Below are 19,675 nucleotides of genomic sequence, written 5' to 3'. Positions count from 1 at the left end.
TAGAATATTCATTCTTCTTGTACTTAAGTCGGCATTGACCTTTTTGTATTCAATCCCGATACAATTTCTGTGTCTCATGGTCAATGTGAAGGCCCAAGGGATGCAGTAAAGCTGCAGTGTTGCATCGGAATCTAATACTGCTCTCCCAGGGACTGCCAAAAGCACAAACTCTTAAAAAATTCACTCTTCTTGTACGTAAGTCGGCATTGTGCCTTTTGTATTCTATCCCGTATCGGTTTCTAGGTTTCATGGTCAATGGGAAGATCAAACGGATACTTTGAACCTGCACTGGTGCATCGGAATTTAATACTGGTCTCCCAGGAGCTGCTCAAACCACAAATTCGTGGAAGATTCACTCTTCCTGTACTTAAGTCGGCATTGTCCCTTTTGTATTCAATCCCGGTGCAATTTCTGTGTTTTATGGTCAATGTGAAGTCCCAAGGGATACAGTAGACCTGCACTAGTGCATCCGAATTTAATACTGGCCTCCGAGGAGCCGCTCAAAGCACAAACCCTTAGAAGATTCACTCTTCTTAGCCTTAAGTCGGCCTTGTCACTCTTGTATTCAATCCCGATGCAATATCTGTGTTCCATGGTCAATGTGAAAGTCCAAGGCATACAGTAAACCAGCACTGGTGCATCTGGTCTCCCAGGAGCTGCTCAAACCACAAATTCGTGGAAGACTCACTCTTCCTGTACTTAAGTCGGCATTGTCCCTTTTGTATTCAATCCCGGTGCAATTTCTGTTTTTCATGGTCAATGTGAAGGTCCGTGAGATACAGGAATCCAACTCTGGTGCTTCGGAATCTAATACTGGTCTCCCAGGAACCGGTCAAAGCACAAACTCTTAAAAGATTCACTCTTCTTGTACTTATATCAGCATTGTCCATTTGTATTCAACCCCGATGTAATTTCTGGGTTTCATCGTCAATGTGAAGGTCAAGGAATATAGTAAACCTGCACTGGTGCATCGGAATCAAATACTGGTCTCCCAGGAGTCGCTCAATCCACAAACTCTTAGTAGATTCACTCATCTTGTACTTAAGTCGGCATAGTCCCTTTTGTATTCAATGCTGATGCAATTTCTGTGCTTCATGGTCAATGTGAAGGTCAAACGGATACAGTGAAAATGCACTGGTGAATCGGAATCTAATACTGGTCTCCCGGGAGCCACTCAAACCACAAACTCTTAGGAGATTCACTCTTCTTCTACTTAAGTCTGCATTGTCCCCGTTGTATTCAACCCCGAACAATTTCTGTGTTTCATGGTCAATGAGAAGATCCAAGGGATACAATAAACCTGCACTGGTGCATCGGAATCTAATACTGGTCTCCCAGTAGCCGCTCAGAGCACAAACTCTTAGAAGATTCACTCTTCTTGTACTTAAGTCGGCATTACCCTTTTGTATTCAATCCCGTTGCGATATTTATGTTTCATGGTCAATGTGAAGGTCCAAGGGATACAGTAAACCTGCACTGGTGCATCAGAATCTAATAATGGTCTCCCAGGTGCCGCTCAAATCACAAACTATTAGAAGACTAACTCTTCTTGAACTTAAGTTGACATTGTACTTTTTGTATTTAATCCCAATGCAATATCTATGTTTCATGGTCAATGTGAAGGTCTAAGGGATACAGTAAACCTGCACTGGTGCATCAGAATCTAATACTGGTCCCCGAGGAACAGCTCAAACCACAAACTCTTAGAAGATTCACTCTTCTTGTACTTAAGTCGGCATTGTCCCTTTTGAATTCAATCCCGATGCACTTTCTGTGTTTCATGGTCAATGTGGTGGTTCAAGGGATACAGTAAACCTGCATTGGCGCATCGGAATCAAATACTGGTCTCCCACGAGCCGTTCAAAGCACAAACCCTAAGAATATTTACTCTTCCTGTACATTAGTCGGCATTGTCCATTTGTATTCAATCCCGAAGCAATTTCTGTGTTTCATGGTCAATGTGACGGTCCAAGGGACACCGTAAACCTGCACTGGTACATCAGAATCTAATACTTTCCTTCCAGGAGCCACTCAAATCACTATCTCTTAGAAGATTCACTCTTCTTTTACTTAAGTCGGCATTGTCCTTTTTGTATTCAATCCCGATACAATTTCTGTCTCTCATGGTCAATGTGAAGGCCCGAGGGCTGCAGTAAAGCTGCAGTGTTGCATCGGAATCTAATACTGCACTCCCAGGAGCTGCCAAAAGCACAAACTCTTAAAAGATTCACTCTTCTTGTACTTAAGTCGGCATTGTGCATTTTGAATTCTATCCCGTACCGATTTCTGTGTTTCATGGTCAATGGGAAGATCAAACGGATACTTTGAACATGCACTGGTGCATCGGAATCTAATACTGGTCTCCCAGGAGCTGCTCAAACCACAAATTCGTGGAAGATTCACTCTTCCTGTACTTAAGTCGGCGATGTCCCTTTTGTATTCAATGCCGATGCAATTTCTGTGTTTCATGGTCAATGTGAAGGTCAAACGGATACAGTGAAAATGCACTGGTGAATCGGAATCTAATACTGGTCTCCCAGGAGCCGCTCAAACCACAAACTCTTAGGAGATTCACTCTTCTTCTACTTAAGTCGGCATTGTCCCCGTTGTATTCAATCCCGAACAATTTCTGTGTTTCATGGTCAATGTGAAGGTCCAAGGGATACAGTAAACCTGCACTGGTGCATCGGAATCTAATAATGGTCTCGCAGGTGCCGCTCAGATCACAAACTATTAGAAGATTAACTACTCTTGTACTTAAGTTGACATTGTCCTTTTTGTATTCAATCCCGATGCAATTTCTATGTTTCATGGTCAATGTGAAGGTCCAAGGTATACAGTAAACCTGCACTGGTGCATCGGAATCGAATACTGGTCTCCCAGGAGCCGCTCAAACCACAAACTCTTAGAAGATTCACTCATCTTGGTATTAAGTCGGCATTGTCTTTTTGTATTCAATCCCGATGCAATATCTGTGTTCCATGGTCAATGTGAAGGTCCAAGGGATACAGTAAACGTGCACTGGTGCATCAGAATCTAATACTGGTCTCCCGGGAACCGCTCAAATCTCAAACTCTTAGAAGATTCATTCTTCTTGTACTTAAGTCGGCATTGTCCCTATTGTATTCAATCTTGATGGAATTTCTGTGTTCCATGGTCAATGTGAAGGTCCAAGGGATACAGTAAACGTGCACTGGTGCATCGGAAACTAATACTGGTCTGACAGGAGCCGCTCAAAGCACAAACTCTTAGTGGATTCACTCTTCTTGTATTAAGTCGGCATTGTCCCTTTTGTATTCAAACCTGATGCAATTTCTGTGTTTCATGGCCAATGTGGTGGTCCAAGGGATACAGTAAACCTGCACTGGCGCATCGGAATCAAATACTGGTCTCCCAGGAGCCGTTCAAAGCACAAACCCTAAGAAGATTTACTCTTCCTGTACATAAGTCGGAATTGTCCATTTGTATTCAATCCCGATGCAATTTCTGTGTTTCATGGTCAATGTGACGGTCCAAGGGATACTGTAAACCTGCTCTGGTACATCGGAATCTAATACTTTCCTCCCAGGAGCCACTCAAATCACTAACTCTTAGAAGATTCACTCTTCTTTTACTTAAGTCGGCATTGACCTTTTTGTATTCAATCCCGATACAATTTCTGTGTCTAATGGTCAATGTGAAGGCCCAAGGGATGCACTAAAGCTGCAGTGTTGCATCGGAGTCTAATACTGCTCTCCCAGGGGCTGCCAAAAGCACAAACTCTTAAAAAGTTCACTCTTCTTGTACGTAAGTCGGCATTGTGCCTTTTGTATTCTACCCCGAAGCGGTTTCTAGGTTTCATGGTCATTGTATTCTATCCCGAAGCGGTTTCTAGGTTTCATGGTCAATGGGAAGATCAAACGGATAATTTGAACCTGCACTGGTGCATCGGAATTTAATACTGGTCTCCCAGGAGCTGCTCAAACCACATATTCGTGGAAGATTCACTCTTCCTGTACTTAAGTCGGCATTGTCCCTTTTGTATTCAATCCCGGTGCAATTTCTGTGTTTCATGGTCAATGTGAAGTCCCAAGGGATACAGTTGACCTGCACTGGTGCATCTGAATCTAATACTGGCCTCCGAGGAGCCGCTCAAACCACAAACCCTTAGAAGATTCACTCTTCTTAGACTGAAGTCGGCATTGTCCCTTTTGTATTCAATCCCGATACAATTTCTGTGTTTCACGGTAAATGTGAAGGTCCGTGAGATACAGAAATCCTTCTCTGGTGCTTCGGAATCTAATACTGGTCTCCCAGTAGCCGCTCAAAGCACAAACTCTAAGAAGATTCACTCTTCTTGTACTTAAGTCGGCATTGCCATTTTGTAATCAATCCCGTTGCGATTTCTGTGTTTCATGGTCAATGTGAAGGTGCAAGGGATACAGTAAACCTGCACTGGTGCATCGGATCTAATAATGGTCTCCCAGGAGCCGCTCAAACCACAAACTCTTAGGATATTCACTCTTCTTCCATTTAAGTCGGCATTGTCACTCTTGTATTCAATCCGGATGCAATATCTGTGTTCCATGGTCAATGTGAAAGTCCAAGGCATACAGTAAAGCTGCACTGGTGCATCGGAATCTAATACTGGTCTCCAAGGAGCCGCTCAAATCGCAATCTCTAAGAAGATTTTCTCTTCTTGTACTTAAGTCGGCATTGTCCCTTTTGTATTCAATCCCGATGCAATTTCTGTGTTTCATTGTAAATGTGAAGGTCTAAGAGGTACAGGAAACCACCTCTGGTGCTTCGGAATCTATTACTGGTCTCCCAGGAACCGCTCAAAGCACAAACTCTTAGAAGATTCACTCTTCTAGTACTTAAGTTAGCATTGTCCATTTGTATTTAACCCCGATGTAATTTCTGTGTTTCATGGTCATTGCGAAGGTCAAGGAATAGAGTAAACCTGCACTGGTGCATCAGAATCAAATACTGGTCTCCCAGGAGACGCTCAGACCACAAGCTCTTAGAGGATTCACTCATCTTGCACTTACGTCGACATTGTCCATTTTGCATTCAAAGCCGATGCAATTTCTGTGTTTCAAAATCAATGTGAAGGTCAAAGGGATACAGTAAACCTGCACAGGTGCATCGCAATCTAATACTGGTCTCCCAGGAGCCGCTCAAACCACAAATTTTTAGAAGACTCACTCTTCCTGTACTTAAGTCGACATTGTCCCTTTTGTGTTCAATTCCGATGCAATATCTGTGTTTTATGGTGAATGTGAAGGTCCAAGGGATACAGTAAACCTGCACTGGTGGATCGGAATCTAATACTGGACTCCGAAGAGCCGCTCAAACCACAAACTATTAGATGGTTCACACTTCTCTTACTTATGACGGAATTGTCCCTTTTGTATTCAATGCCGATGCAATTTCTGTGTTTCATGGTCAATGTGAAGGTCCAAGGGATACACTAAACTTGCACAGGTGCATCGGAATCTGTAGCTGGTCTCCCAGGAGCCGCTCCAATCACAAACTCTTAGAAGATTCACTCTTCTAGTACTTAAGTCGGAATTGTCGCTTTTGTATTCAATCCCGATGCAATTTCTGTGTTTCATGGTCAATGTGAAGGTCCAAGGGTTACAGCAAACCTGCACTGGTGCATTGGAATCTAATACTGGTCTCCCAGGAGCCGCTCAAAGCACAAACTCTTAGAAGATTTACTCTTCTTGTAGTTAAGTCGGCATTGTTTCTTTTGTATGCAATCCCGACGCAATTTCTGTGTTTCATGGTCAATGTCAAGGTCCAAGGGATACAGTAAACATGCACTGGTGCATCGTAATCAAATACTGGTCTCCCAGGAGCCGCTCAAATCACAAACTCTTAGAAGATTCACTCTTCTTTTACTTCTACATCTACATCTACATTTATACTCCGCAAGCCACCCAACGGTGTGTGGCGGAGGGCACTCTACGTGCCACTGTCATTACCTCCCTTTCCTGTTCCGGTCACGAATGGTTCGCGGGAATAACGACTGTCTGAAAGCCTCCGTGCGCGCTCTAATCTCTCTAATTTTACATTCGCGATCTCCTCGGGAGGTATAAGTAGGGGGAAGCAATATATTCGATACCCCATCCAGAAACGCACCCTCTCGAAACCTGGCGAGCAAGATACACCGCGATGCAGAGCGCCTCTCTTGCAGAGTCTGCCACTTGAGTTTATTAAACATCTCCGTAACGCTATCACGGTTACCAAATAACCCTGTGACGAAACGCGTCCCTCTTCTTTGGATCTTCTCTATCTCCTCCGTCAAACCGATCTGGTACAGATCCCACACTGATGAGCAATACTCAAGTGTAGGTCGAACGAGTGTTTTGTAAGCCACCTCCTTTGTTGATGGACTACTTTTTCTAAGCACTCTCCCAATGAATCTCAACCTGGTACCCGCCTTACCAACAATTAATTTTATATGATCATTCCACTTCAAATCGCTCCGCACGCATACTCCCAGATATTTTACAGAAGTAACTGCTACCAGTGTTTGTTCCGTTATCATATAATCATACAATAAAGGATCTCTCTTTCTATGTATTCGCAATACATTACATTTGTCTATGTTATGGGTCAGTTGCCACTCCCTGCACCAAGTGCCTATCCGCTGCAGATCTTCCTGCATTTCGCTACAATTTTCTAATGCTGCAACTTCTCAGTATACTACAGCATCATCCACGAAAATCCGCATGGAACTTCCGACACTATCTACCAGGTCATTTATATATATTGTGAAAAGCAATGGTCCCATTACACTCCCCTGTGGCACGCCAGAGGTTACTTTAACGTCTCTCCATTGATAACAACGTGCTGTGTTCTGTTTGCTAAAAACTCTTCAATCCAGCCACACAGCTGGTCGGATATTCCGTAGGCTCTTACTTTGTTTATCAGGCGACAATGCGGAACTGTATCGAACGCCTTCCGGAAGTCAAGAAAAATAGCATCTACCTGGGAGCCTGTATCTAATATTTTCTGGGTCTCATGAACAAATAAAGCGAGTTGGGTCTCACACGATCGCTGTTTCCGGAATCCATGTTGATTCCTACATAGTAGATTCTGGGTTTCCAAAAACGACATGATACTCGAGCAAAAAACATGTTCTAAAATTCTACAACAGATCGACGTCAGAGATATAGGTCTATAGTTTTGCGCATCTGCTCGACGAGCCTTCTTGAAGACTTGGACTATCTGTGCTCTTTTCCAATCATTTGGAACCCTCCTTTCCTCTAGAGACTTGCGGTACACGGCTGTTAGAAGGGGGGCAAGTTCTTTCGCGTACTCTGTGTAGAATCGAATTGGTATCCCGTCAGGTCCAGTGGACTTTCCTCTATTGAGTGATTCCAGTTGCTTTTCTATTCCTTGGACACTTATTTCGATGTCAGCCATTTTTTCGTTTGTGTGAGGATTTAGAGAAGGAACTGCAGTGCGGTCTTCCTCTGTGAAACAGCTTTGGAAAAAGGTGTTTAGTATTTCTGTTTCAATGCCATCATCATCCCGTAGTGTCTGGATATGCTGTTTCGAGCCACTTACTGATTTAACGTAAGACCAGACCTTCCTAGGATTTTCTGTCAAGTCGGTACATAGAATTTTACTTTCGAATTCACTGAACGCTTCACGCATAGCCCTCCTTACGCTAACTTTGACATCGTTTAGCTTCTGTTTGTCTGAGAGGTTTTGGCTGCGTTTAAACTTGGAGTGGAGCTCTCTTTGCTTTCACAGCAGTTTCCTAACTTTGATGTTGTACCACGGTGGGTTTTTCCCGTCCCTCACAGTTTTACTCGGCACGTACCTGTCTAAAACGCATTTTACGATTGCCTTGAGCTTTTTCCATAAACACTCAACATTGTCAGTGTCGGAACAGAAATTTTCGTTTTGATCTGTTAGGTAGTCTGAAAGCTGCCTTCTATTACTCTTGCTAAACAGATAAACCTTCCTCCCTTTTTTTATATTCCCATTAACTTCCATATTCAGGGATGCTGCAACGGCCTTATGATCACTGATTCCCTGTTCTGTACATACAGAGTCGAAAAGTTCGGGTCTGTTTCTTATCAGTAGGTCCAAGATGTTATCTCCACAAGTCGGTTCCCTGTTTAATTGCTCAAGGTAATTTTCGGATAGTGCACTCAGTATAATGTCATTAGATGCTCTGTCCCTACCACCCATCCTAAACATCTGAGTGTCCCAGTCTATATCTGGTAAATTGAAATCTCCAAAAAATGGTTCAAATGGCTCTGAGCACTATGGGACTCAACTGCTGTGGTCATAAGTCCCCTAGAACGTAGAACTACTTAAACCTAACCACCCTAAGGACATCACACACATCCATGCCCGAGGCAGGATTCGAACCAGCGACCGTAGCGGTCGTGCGGTTCCAGACTGTAGCGCCGTTAACCGCTCGGCCACTCCGGCCGGCTGAAATCTCCACCTAAGGCTATAACACGCAGAGAAAATTTATGTGAAATGTATTCCAAACTTTCTCTCAGTTGTTCTGCCACTAACGTTGCTGAGTCGGGAGGTCGGTAAAAGGAGCCAATTAATAACCTAGTTCGGTTGTTGAGTGTAACTTCCAACCACAATAATTCACATGAACTATCTACTTCTACTTCACTACAGGATAAACTACTACTAACAGCGACTACTCAAGTCGGCATTGACGCTTTTGCATTCAATGCCGATGCAATTTCTGTGTTTCATGGTCAATGTTAAGGTCCAAGGGATACAGTTAACCTGCACTGGTGCATCGGAATCTAGTACTGGTCTCCCGGGAGCCGCTCAAATCACAAACTCTCAGAAGATTCACTCTTCTTGTACTTCAGTCGGCATTGTTCCTTTCGTATTTAATCCCGATGCAAATTCTGTGTTTCATGGCCAATGTGAAGGTCCAAGGGATACAGTATACTTGTACTGGTGCATCGGAATCTAACACTATTCTCCCAGGAGCCGCTCAAACCACAATCTCTTAGAAGATTTACTCCTCCTGTACTTAAGTCGGCATTTTCCATATTGTATTCAATCCCAATGCGATTTCTGTGTTTCATGACCAATGTGATGGTCCAAGGGATACAGTAAACTTCCACTGGTGCATCGGAATATAATACTGGTCTACCAGGAACCGCTCGAACCATACACTCTTAGAAGATTCACTCTTCTTGTACTTAAGTCGGCATTGTCCCTTTGTATTCCATCCCGTTGCGATTTCTTTGTTTAATGGTCAATGTGAAGGTCCAAGGAAAACAGTAAACCTGTACTGGTGAATCGGAATCTAAGACTGGTCTCCCAGGAGCCACACATAGCAAAGAATTTTAGAGGATTCAGTCTCTTTGTCCTTAAGTAGGCATTGACCGTCTTGTGTTCAATCCCGATGGAAATTCGGTGACTCGTGGTCAATACAAAGGTCCAAGGGATACAGTAAAGCTGCACTGGTGCATCGGAATCTAATACTGGTCTCCCAGGAGCCGCTCAAACCACAACCTCTTAGAAGATTCCCTCTTCTTGTACTTAAGTCGGCATTGTCCCTTTGTATTCAATCCCAATGCTGTTTCAGTGCTTCATGGTCAATTTGAAGGTCCAAGGGATACAGTAAACCTCCACTGGTGCATCGGAATCTAATACTGGTCTCCCAGGAGCCGCTCAAACCATACACTCTTAGAAGATTCACTCTTCTTTTACTTAAGTCGACATTGTCCCTTTGTATTACATCCCGTTGCGATTTCTATGTTTCATGGTCAATGTGAAGGTCCAAGGGAAACAGTAAACCTGCACTGGTGCATCGGAATCTAATTCTGGTCTCCCAGGAGCCGCTCAAATTATCAACTCTTAGAAGATTCAGTCTTCCTGTACGTAAGTCGGCATTGTCCCTTTTGTATTCAAACCCCATTCTATTTCTGTGTTTCATGGTCAGTGTGAAGGTCCAACGATACTGTAACCTGCATTGGTGCATCGGAGTCTTATACTGGTGTCCCAGGACCCCCTCAAATCACAAACTCTTAGAAAATTTACTCTTCCTGTCCTTAAAACGGCATTGTCCCTTTTGTATTAAATCCCGATGCAATATCTGTGTTTCATGGTCAATGTGAAGGTCCAAGGGATACAGTAAACCTGCACTGGTGCATCGGAATCTAATACTATTCTCCCAGGAGCCGCTCGAACCACAAACTCTTAGAAGATTCACTCCTATTTTACTTAAGTCGACATCAACCACTTTGTATTCAATCCCGAAGCGATTTCTGTGTTTCATGGTCATTGCGATGGTCCAACGGATATAGCAAATCTCGACTGGTGCATCGGAATCTAATACTGGTCTCCCAGGACCCGCACATACCAAAAAATTATAGGAGATTCAGTTTTCTTGTACTTAAGTCGGCATTGTCCCTCTTGTATTCATTCCCGATGGAAATTCTGTGATTCGTGGTCAATGTGAAGGTCCAAGGGATAGAGTAAAGCTGCACTGGTGCATCGGAATCTAATACTGGTCTCCGTCGGAGACGCTCAAAGAACAATGTCTTGGAAGATTCTCTTCTCTTGTACTTAAGTCGACATTGTGCCTTTTTATGCAATTCCGGAGCGATTTCTGTGTTTCATGGTCAATGTGAAGGTCCATGTGATACAGTAAACCTGCACTGGTGCATCGGAATCTAATATTGGTCTCCCAGGAGCCGTTCAAATTACCAACTCTTAGAAGATTCACTCTTTTTGAACTTAAGTCGGAATTGTCCCTTTTGTATTCAGTCCTGATGCAGTATCTGTGTTTCATGGTCAATGTGAAGGTCCAAGGGATACAGTAAACCTGCACTGGTGCATCGGAATTTAATACTGGTTTCCCAGGAGCCCCTCAAATTAACAACTCGTAGAAGATTCACTCTTTTTGAACTTAAGTCGGAATTGTCCCTTTTGTATTCAATTCCGATGTAATTTCAGTGTTCACGGTCAATGTGTAGGTCCACGGGATACAGTAAAACTGCACTGGTACTTGGGAGTCTAATACTGGTCTCCCAGGAGCCGATCAAAGCACAAACTCTTAGAAGATTCTCTCCTCTTGTACATAAGTCGGCATTGAACCTTTTGTATTCAATCCCGATTTAATTTCTGTGTTTCATGGTCAATGTGAAGGTCCATGCGATACAGTAAACCTGCACTGGTGCATCGGAATCTAATGCTGGTCTCCCAGGAGCCGCTCAAACCACAAACTCTTAGAGGATTCACTCTTCTTGTACTTAAGTCGGTATTGTCACTTTGTATCCAATCCCAATGCAATTTCAGTGTTTCATGGTCAATGTGAAGGTCTAAGGGATACAGTAAACCTGCACTGGTCCATCGGAATCTAAGACTGGTCTCCCAGGAGCCGCTCAAACCACAAACTCTTACAAGATTCACTCTTCTTGTTCTTCAGTCGGCATTGTCCCTTTGTATTCCATCCCGTTGCGATTTCTTTGTTTCATGGTCAATGTGAAGGTCCAAGGAAAACAGTAAACCTGTACTGGTGAATCCCAATCTAATACTGGTCTCCCAGGAGCCACACATAGCAAAGAATTTTAAAGGATTCAGTCTCTTTGTACTTAAGTAGGCATTGACCGTCTTGTTTTCAATCCCGATGGAAATTCGGTGACTCGTGGTCAATACAAAGGTCCAAGGGATACAGTAAAGCTGCATTGGTGCATCGAAATCTAATACTGGTCTCCCAGGAGCCGCTCAAAACTCATTGTCTTAGAAGATTCACTTCTCTTGTACTTAAGTCGGCTTTGTGCCTTTTGTATTCAATCCCGATGCGATTTCTGTGTCTCATGGTCAACGTAGAAGTTTAAGAGATACATTAAACCTGCACTGGAGCATCGTAATCTAACACTGGTCTCCCAGGAGCCGCTCAAACCACAAAGTCTTAGAAAATTCACTCTTCTTGTACTTAAATCGGCATTGTCCCTTTTGTATTCAACCCGATGCAATTTCTTTGCTTCATGGTAAATGTGAAGGTTCAAGGGATACAGTAAACCTGCACCGGTGCATCGGAATCTAATACTATTCTCCCAGAAGCCGCTCAAACTACAAACTCTTAGAAGATTCACTATTCTTGTACTTAAGTCGGCATTGTCCCTTCTGTATTCAAACCCGAAGAAATTTCTGTGGTTCATGCTCAGTGTGATGAACTAAGTGATACAGTTACCCTGCACTGGTGCCACGCAATCTAATAGTGTTCTCCCAGGAGCCACTCAAAGCACAAACTCTTAGAGGATTCACCCTTCTTGTACTTAAGTCGGCATTGTGCCTATTGAATTCAATCCCGATGTGATTTCTGTGTTTTATGGTCAATGTGAAGGTCGAAGGGATACAGTAAACCTGCACAGGTGCATGTAATCTAATACAGATCTTCCAGGTGCCGCTCAAAGCACAAACTCTTGGATGATGCACTCTTTTTGAACTTAAGTCGGAATTGTCAATTTTGTATTCAGTCCCGATGCAGTTTCTGTGTTTCATGGTCAATGTGAAGGTCCAAGAGATACAGTAAAACTGCACTGGTGCATCGGAATCTAACACTGGTCTCCAAGGAGCCGCTCAAAAAGCAAGCTCTTAGAAGATACACTCTTCTTGTACTTAAGTCGGCATTGTCCCTTTTGTATTCAATTCCGTGCAATTTCTCTGTTCATGGTCAATGTGAAGGTAAACGGGATACAGCAAAGCTGCACTGGTGCTTCGGAATCTAATACTGGTCTCCCAGGAACCTATCAAAGCACAAACTCTTAGAAGATTTTCTCCTCTTGTACTTAAGTCGGCAATGACCCTTTTGTTTTCAATCCCGATGCAATTTCTGAGTTCAATGGTCAATGTGAAAGTCCAAGCGATACAGTAAACCTGCACTGGTGGATCCGAATCTAATACTGGTCTCCCAGGAGTCGCTCAAACCATAAACTCTTAGAAGATTCACTCTCCTTGTAGTTAAGTAAGCATTGTGCCCTTTGTATTCAATCCAGATGCGATTTCTGAGATTCATGGTCAATGTGAGGCTCCAAATTATACAGTAAACCTGCACTGGTGCATCGGAATCTAATACTGGTCTCCCAGGAGCCACTCAAACCACAAACTCTTAGAAGATTCCCTCTTGTTGTACTTAAGTCGGCATTGTCCTTTTGTATTCAATCCCAATGCTATTTCAGTGTTTCATGGTCAATGTGAAGGTCGAAGGGATACAGTAAACCTCCACTGGTGCATCGGAATCTAACACTGGTCTCCCAGGAGCCGCTCAAATTATCAACTCTTAGAAGATTCAGTCTTCCTGTACTTAAGTCGGAATTGTACCTTTTGTATTCAATCCCGATTCAGTTTCTGTGTTCCATGGTCAATGTGAAGGTCCAAAGGACACGGTAAACCCGCACTGGTGCATCGGAATCTAAAACTGGTCTCCCAGGTGCCGCTGAAAGCACAAACAGTTAGAAGGTTCACTCTTCTTGTACTTAAGTCGGCATCGTCCCTTTTGTATTCAATCCCGATGCAATTACTGTGTTTCATGGTCAATGAGAATGTCCAAGGGATACAGCAAACCTGCACTGGTGCATCGGAATGTAACACTGGTCTCCCAGGAGCCGCTCAAAAAGCAAGCTCTTAGAAGATACACACTTCTTGTACTTAAGTCGGCATTGTCCATTTTGTATTCAAACCCCATGCAATTTCTGTGTTTCATGGCCAGTGTGAAGGTCCAACGGATACCGTAAACCTGCATTGGTGCATCAGAGTCTTACACTGGTGTCCCAGGACCCGCTCAAATTACAAACTCTTAGAAGATTTACTCTTCCTGTCCTTAAGACGGCATTGTCCCTTTTGTATTTAATCCCGATGCAAATACTGTGTTTCATGGTCAACGTACAGGTATAAGGGATACAGTAAACTAGCACTGGTGCATCGGAATCTAATACGATTCTCCCAGGAGCCGCTCGAACCACAAACTCATAGATGATTCACTCCTCTTTTACTTATGTCGACATTAACCACTTTGTATTCAATCCCGATGCGATTTCTGTGTTTCATGGTCAATTTGATGGTCCAACGGATATAGTAAACCTCCACTGGTGCTTCGGAATCTAATACTGGTCTCCCAGGACACGCACATACCAAAAAATTATAGGAGTTTCAGTTTTCTTGTACTTAAGTCGGCTTTGTGCCTTTTGTATTCAATCCCGATGCGATTTCTGTGTCTCATGGTCAACGTAGAAGTTTAAGAGATACAGTAAACCTGCACTGGTCCATCGGAATCTAAGACTGGTCTCCCAGGAGCCGCTCAAACCACAAACTCTTACAAGATTCACTCTTCTTGTACTTAAATCGGCATTGTCCCTTTTGTATTCAACCCGATGCAATTTCTTTGCTTCATGGTAAATGTGAAGGTTCAAGGGATACAGTAAACCTGCACCGGTGCATCGGAATCTAATACTATTCTCCCAGAAGCCGCTCAAACTACAAACTCTTAGAAGATTCACTATTCTTGTACTTAAGTCGGCATTGTCCCTTCTGTATTCAAACCCGAAGAAATTTCTGTGGTTCATGCTCAGTGTGATGAACTAAGTGATACAGTTACCCTGCACTGGTGCCACGCAATCTAATAGTGTTCTCCCAGGAGCCACTCAAAGCACAAACTCTTAGAGGATTCACCCTTCTTGTACTTAAGTCGGCATTGTGCCTATTGAATTCAATCCCGATGTGATTTCTGTGTTTTATGGTCAATGTGAAGGTCGAAGGGATACAGTAAACCTGCACAGGTGCATGTAATCTAATACAGATCTTCCAGGTGCCGCTCAAAGCACAAACTCTTGGATGATGCACTCTTTTTGAACTTAAGTCGGAATTGTCAATTTTGTATTCAGTCCCGATGCAGTTTCTGTGTTTCATGGTCAATGTGAAGGTCCAAGAGATACAGTAAAACTGCACTGGTGCATCGGAATCTAACACTGGTCTCCAAGGAGCCGCTCAAAAAGCAAGCTCTTAGAAGATACACTCTTCTTGTACTTAAGTCGGCATTGTCCCTTTTGTATTCAATCCCGTGCAATTTCTCTGTTCATGGTCAATGTGAAGGTAAACGGGATACAGCAAAGCTGCACTGGTGCTTCGGAATCTAATACTGGTCTCCCAGGAACCTATCAAAGCACAAACTCTTAGAAGATTTTCTCCTCTTGTACTTAAGTCGGCAATGACCCTTTTGTTTTCAATCCCGATGCAATTTCTGAGTTCAATGGTCAATGTGAAAGTCCAAGCGATACAGTAAACCTGCACTGGTGGATCCGAATCTAATACTGGTCTCCCAGGAGTCGCTCAAACCATAAACTCTTAGAAGATTCACTCTCCTTGTAGTTAAGTAAGCATTGTGCCCTTTGTATTCAATCCAGATGCGATTTCTGAGATTCATGGTCAATGTGAGGCTCCAAATTATACAGTAAACCTGCACTGGTGCATCGGAATCTAATACTGGTCTCCCAGGAGCCACTCAAACCACAAACTCTTAGAAGATTCCCTCTTGTTGTACTTAAGTCGGCATTGTCCTTTTGTATCAATCCCAATGCTATTTCAGTGTTTCATGGTCAATGTGAAGGTCGAAGGGATACAGTAAACCTCCACTGGTGCATCGGAATCTAACACTGGTCTCCCAGGAGCCGCTCAAATTATCAACTCTTAGAAGATTCAGTCTTCCTGTACTTAAGTCGGAATTGTACCTTTTGTATTCAATCCCGATTCAGTTTCTGTGTTCCATGGTCAATGTGAAGGTCCAAAGGACACAGTAAACCCGCACTGGTGCATCGGAATCTAAAACTGGTCTCCCAGGTGCCGCTGAAAGCACAAACAGTTAGAAGGTTCACTCTTCTTGTACTTAAGTCGGCATCGTCCCTTTTGTATTCATCCCGATGCAATTACTGTGTTTCATGGTCAATGAGAATGTCCAAGGGATACAGCAAACCTGCACTGGTGCATCGGAATGTAACACTGGTCTCCCAGGAGCCGCTCAAAAAGCAAGCTCTTAGAAGATACACACTTCTTGTACTTAAGTCGGCATTGTCCATTTTGTATTCAAACCCCATGCAATTTCTGTGTTTCATGGCCAGTGTGAAGGTCCAACGGATACCGTAAACCTGCATTGGTGCATCAGAGTCTTACACTGGTGTCCCAGGACCCGCTCAAATTACAAACTCTTAGAAGATTTACTCTTCCTGTCCTTAAGACGGCATTGTCCCTTTTGTATTTAATCCCGATGCAAATACTGTGTTTCATGGTCAACGTACAGGTATAAGGGATACAGTAAACTAGCACTGGTGCATCGGAATCTAATACGATTCTCCCAGGAGCCGCTCGAACCACAAACTCATAGATGATTCACTCCTCTTTTACTTATGTCGACATTAACCACTTTGTATTCAATCCCGATGCGATTTCTGTGTTTCATGGTCAATTTGATGGTCCAACGGATATAGTAAACCTCCACTGGTGCTTCGGAATCTAATACTGGTCTCCCAGGACACGCACATACCAAAAAATTATAGGAGTTTCAGTTTTCTTGTACTTAAGTCGGCATTGTCCCTCTTGTATTCAATCCCGATGGAAATTCTTTGATTCGTGGTCAATGTGAAGGTCCAAGGGATACAGTAAACCTGCACTGGTGCATCGGAATTTAATACTGGTCTCCCAGGAGCCCCTCAAATTACCAACTCTTAGAAGATTCACTCTTTTTGAACTTAAGTCGGAATTCTCCCTTTTGTATTCAATCCTGATGCAATTTCTGTGTTCACGGTCAATGTGAAGGTCTACGGGATACAGTAAAGCTGCACTGGTGCTTCGGAGTCTAATACTGGTCTCCCAGGAGCCGATCAAAACACGAACTCTTAGAAGATTCTTTCCTCTTGTACATAAGTCGGCATTGAACCTTTTGTATTCAATCTCGATTTAATTTCTGTGTTTCATTGTCAATGTGAAGGTCCAAGCGATACAGTAAAACTGCACTGGCGCATCGGAATCTAATGCTGGACTCCCAGGAGCCGCTCAAACCACAAACTCTTAGAGGATTCACTTTTCTTGTACTTAGTCGGCTTTGTCACTTTGTATTCAATCCCAATGCAATTTCAGTGTTTCATGGTCAATGTGAAGGTCTAAGGGATACAGTAAACCTGCACTGGTCCATCGGAATCGAAGATTGGTCTCCCTGGAGCCGCTCAAACCACAAACTCTTACAAGATTCACTCTTCTTGTACTTAAGTCGGCATTGCCCCTTTCGTATTTAATCCCGATGCAAATTCTGTGCTTCATGGTCAATGTGAAGGTCCAAGGGATACAGTAAACTTGCACTGGTGGATCGGAATCTAACACTATTCTCACAGGAGCCGCTCAAACCACAAACTCTTACAAGATTCACTCTTCTTGTATTTAAGTCGGCATTGTCCCTTTGTATTCCATCCCGTTGCGATTTCTTTGTTTCATGGTCAATGTGAAGGTCCAAGGAAAACAGTAATCCTGTACTGGTGAATCGGAATCTAATACTGTTCTCCCAGGAGCCGCTCAAACCACATGCTCTCAGAAGATTCAATCTTCTTGTACTTAAGTCGGCTTTGTGCCTTTTGTATTCAATCCCGATGCGATTTCTGTGTTTCTTGGTCAATATGAAGGACCAAGGGATACAGTAAACCTGCACTGGTGCATCGGAATCTAATACTGGTCTCCCAGGAGCCGCTCAAATTACCAACTCTTAGAAGATTCACTCTTTTTGAACTTAATTCGGAATTGTCCCTTTTCTGTTCAATCCCGATGCAATTTCTGCGTTCATGGTCAATGTGAAGGTCCACAGGATACAGTAAAGCTGCACTGGTGCATCGGAATCTACTACTGGTCTTCCAGGAGCCACAAATAGCAAAGAATTTTAGAGGATTCAGTCTCTTTGTACTTAAGTAGGCATTAACTCTCTTGTTTTCTATCCCGATGGAAATTCGGTGACTCGTGGTCAATGTGAAGGTTTAAGAGATACAGTAAAGCTGCACTGGTGCATCGGAATCTAATACTGGTCTCCCAGGAGCCGCTCAAAACTCAATGTCTTAGAAGATTCACTCCTCTTGTACTTAAGTCGGCTTTGTGCCTTTTGTATTCAATCCCGATGCGATTTCTGTGTTTCATGGTCAACGTGGAAGTCCAAGGGATACATTAAACCTGCACTGGAGCATCGGAGTCTAATACTGGTCTCCCAGGAGCCGATGAAAGCACAAACTCTTAGAAGATTTTCTTCTCTTGTACTTAAGTCGGCATTGAACCTATTGTATTCAATCCCGATTTAATTTCTGTGTTTCATGGTCAATGTGAAGGTCTAAGGGATACAGTAAATCTGCACTGGTGCATCGGAATCTACTACTGGTCTTCCAGGAGCCACAAATAGCAAAGAATTTTAGAGGATTCAGTCTCTTTGTACTTAAGTAGGCACTAACCCTCTTGTTTTCTATCCCGATGGAAATTCGGTGACTCGTGGTCAATGTGAAGGTTTAAGAGATACAGTAAAGCTGCACTGGTGCATCGGAATCTAATACTGGTCTCCCAGGAGCCGCTCAAAACTCAATGTCTTAGAAGATTCACTCCTCTTGTACTTAAGTCGGCTTTGTGCCTTTTGTATTCAATCCCGATGCGATTTCTGTGTTTCATGGTCAACGTGGAAGTCCAAGGGATACATTAAACCTGCACTGGAGCATCGGAATCTAACACTGGTCTCCCAGGTGCCGCTCAAACCACAAAGTCTTAGATCATTCACTCTTCTTGTACTTAAATCGGCATTGTCCCTTTTGTATTCAACCCGATGCAATTTCTGAGCTTCATGGTAAATGTGAAGGTTCAAGGGACACAGTAAACCTGCACCGGTGCATCGGAATCTAATACTATTCTCTCAGAAGCCGCTCAAATTACAAACTCTTAGAAGATTCACTCTTCTTGTACTTAAGTTGGCTTTGTCCCTTTTGCACTCAATCCCGATTCAATTTCTGTGTTTCATGGTCCATGTGAAGGTCCTAGGGGTACAGTAAATTGTCACTGGTGCATCGGAATATAATACTATTCTCCCAGGAGCGGCTCAAACCACAAACTCTTATACGATTCACTCTTCTTGTACTTAAGTCAGCATTTTCCATTTTGTATTCAATCCTGAAAACATTTTTGTGTTTCATGGTCAATGTGAAGTTCCAAGTTATACAGTAAACCTGCACTGGTGCATCGGAATCCAATACTGGTTTCCCGGAGACGTTCATAGCACAAACCCTTAGGAGATTCACTCTTCTTGTCCTTAAGTCGGCATTGTGAATTTTGTATTCAATCCCGATGCGATTTCTGTGTTTCATAGTCAATGTGAAGGACCAAGGATACAGTAAATTCAGCACTGGTGCATCGGAATCTAATACTGGTCTCCCAGGAGCCGCTCAATGCACAAACACCTAGAAGATTCAGTTTTCTTGTACTTAAGTCGGCATTGTGCCTTTTGTATTCAATCCCGATGCAATTTCTGTGTTCCACGGACAATGTGAAGGTCCAAGGGATACAGTATGCCTGCACTGGTGCATCGGAATCTTATACTGGTCTAACAGGAGCCGCTCAAACCACAAACTCTTTGATGATTCACTCTTCTTGTACTTCAGTCGGCATTGTCCATTTTGTA

This window comes from Schistocerca americana, unplaced genomic scaffold, assembly GCF_021461395.2.
Source record: "Schistocerca americana isolate TAMUIC-IGC-003095 unplaced genomic scaffold, iqSchAmer2.1 HiC_scaffold_51, whole genome shotgun sequence".
Classification (NCBI taxonomy): Eukaryota; Metazoa; Arthropoda; class Insecta; order Orthoptera; family Acrididae; genus Schistocerca; species Schistocerca americana.
The sequence above is the reverse complement of the archived record's forward strand: the minus strand, read 5'-3'. Positions refer to the sequence as shown.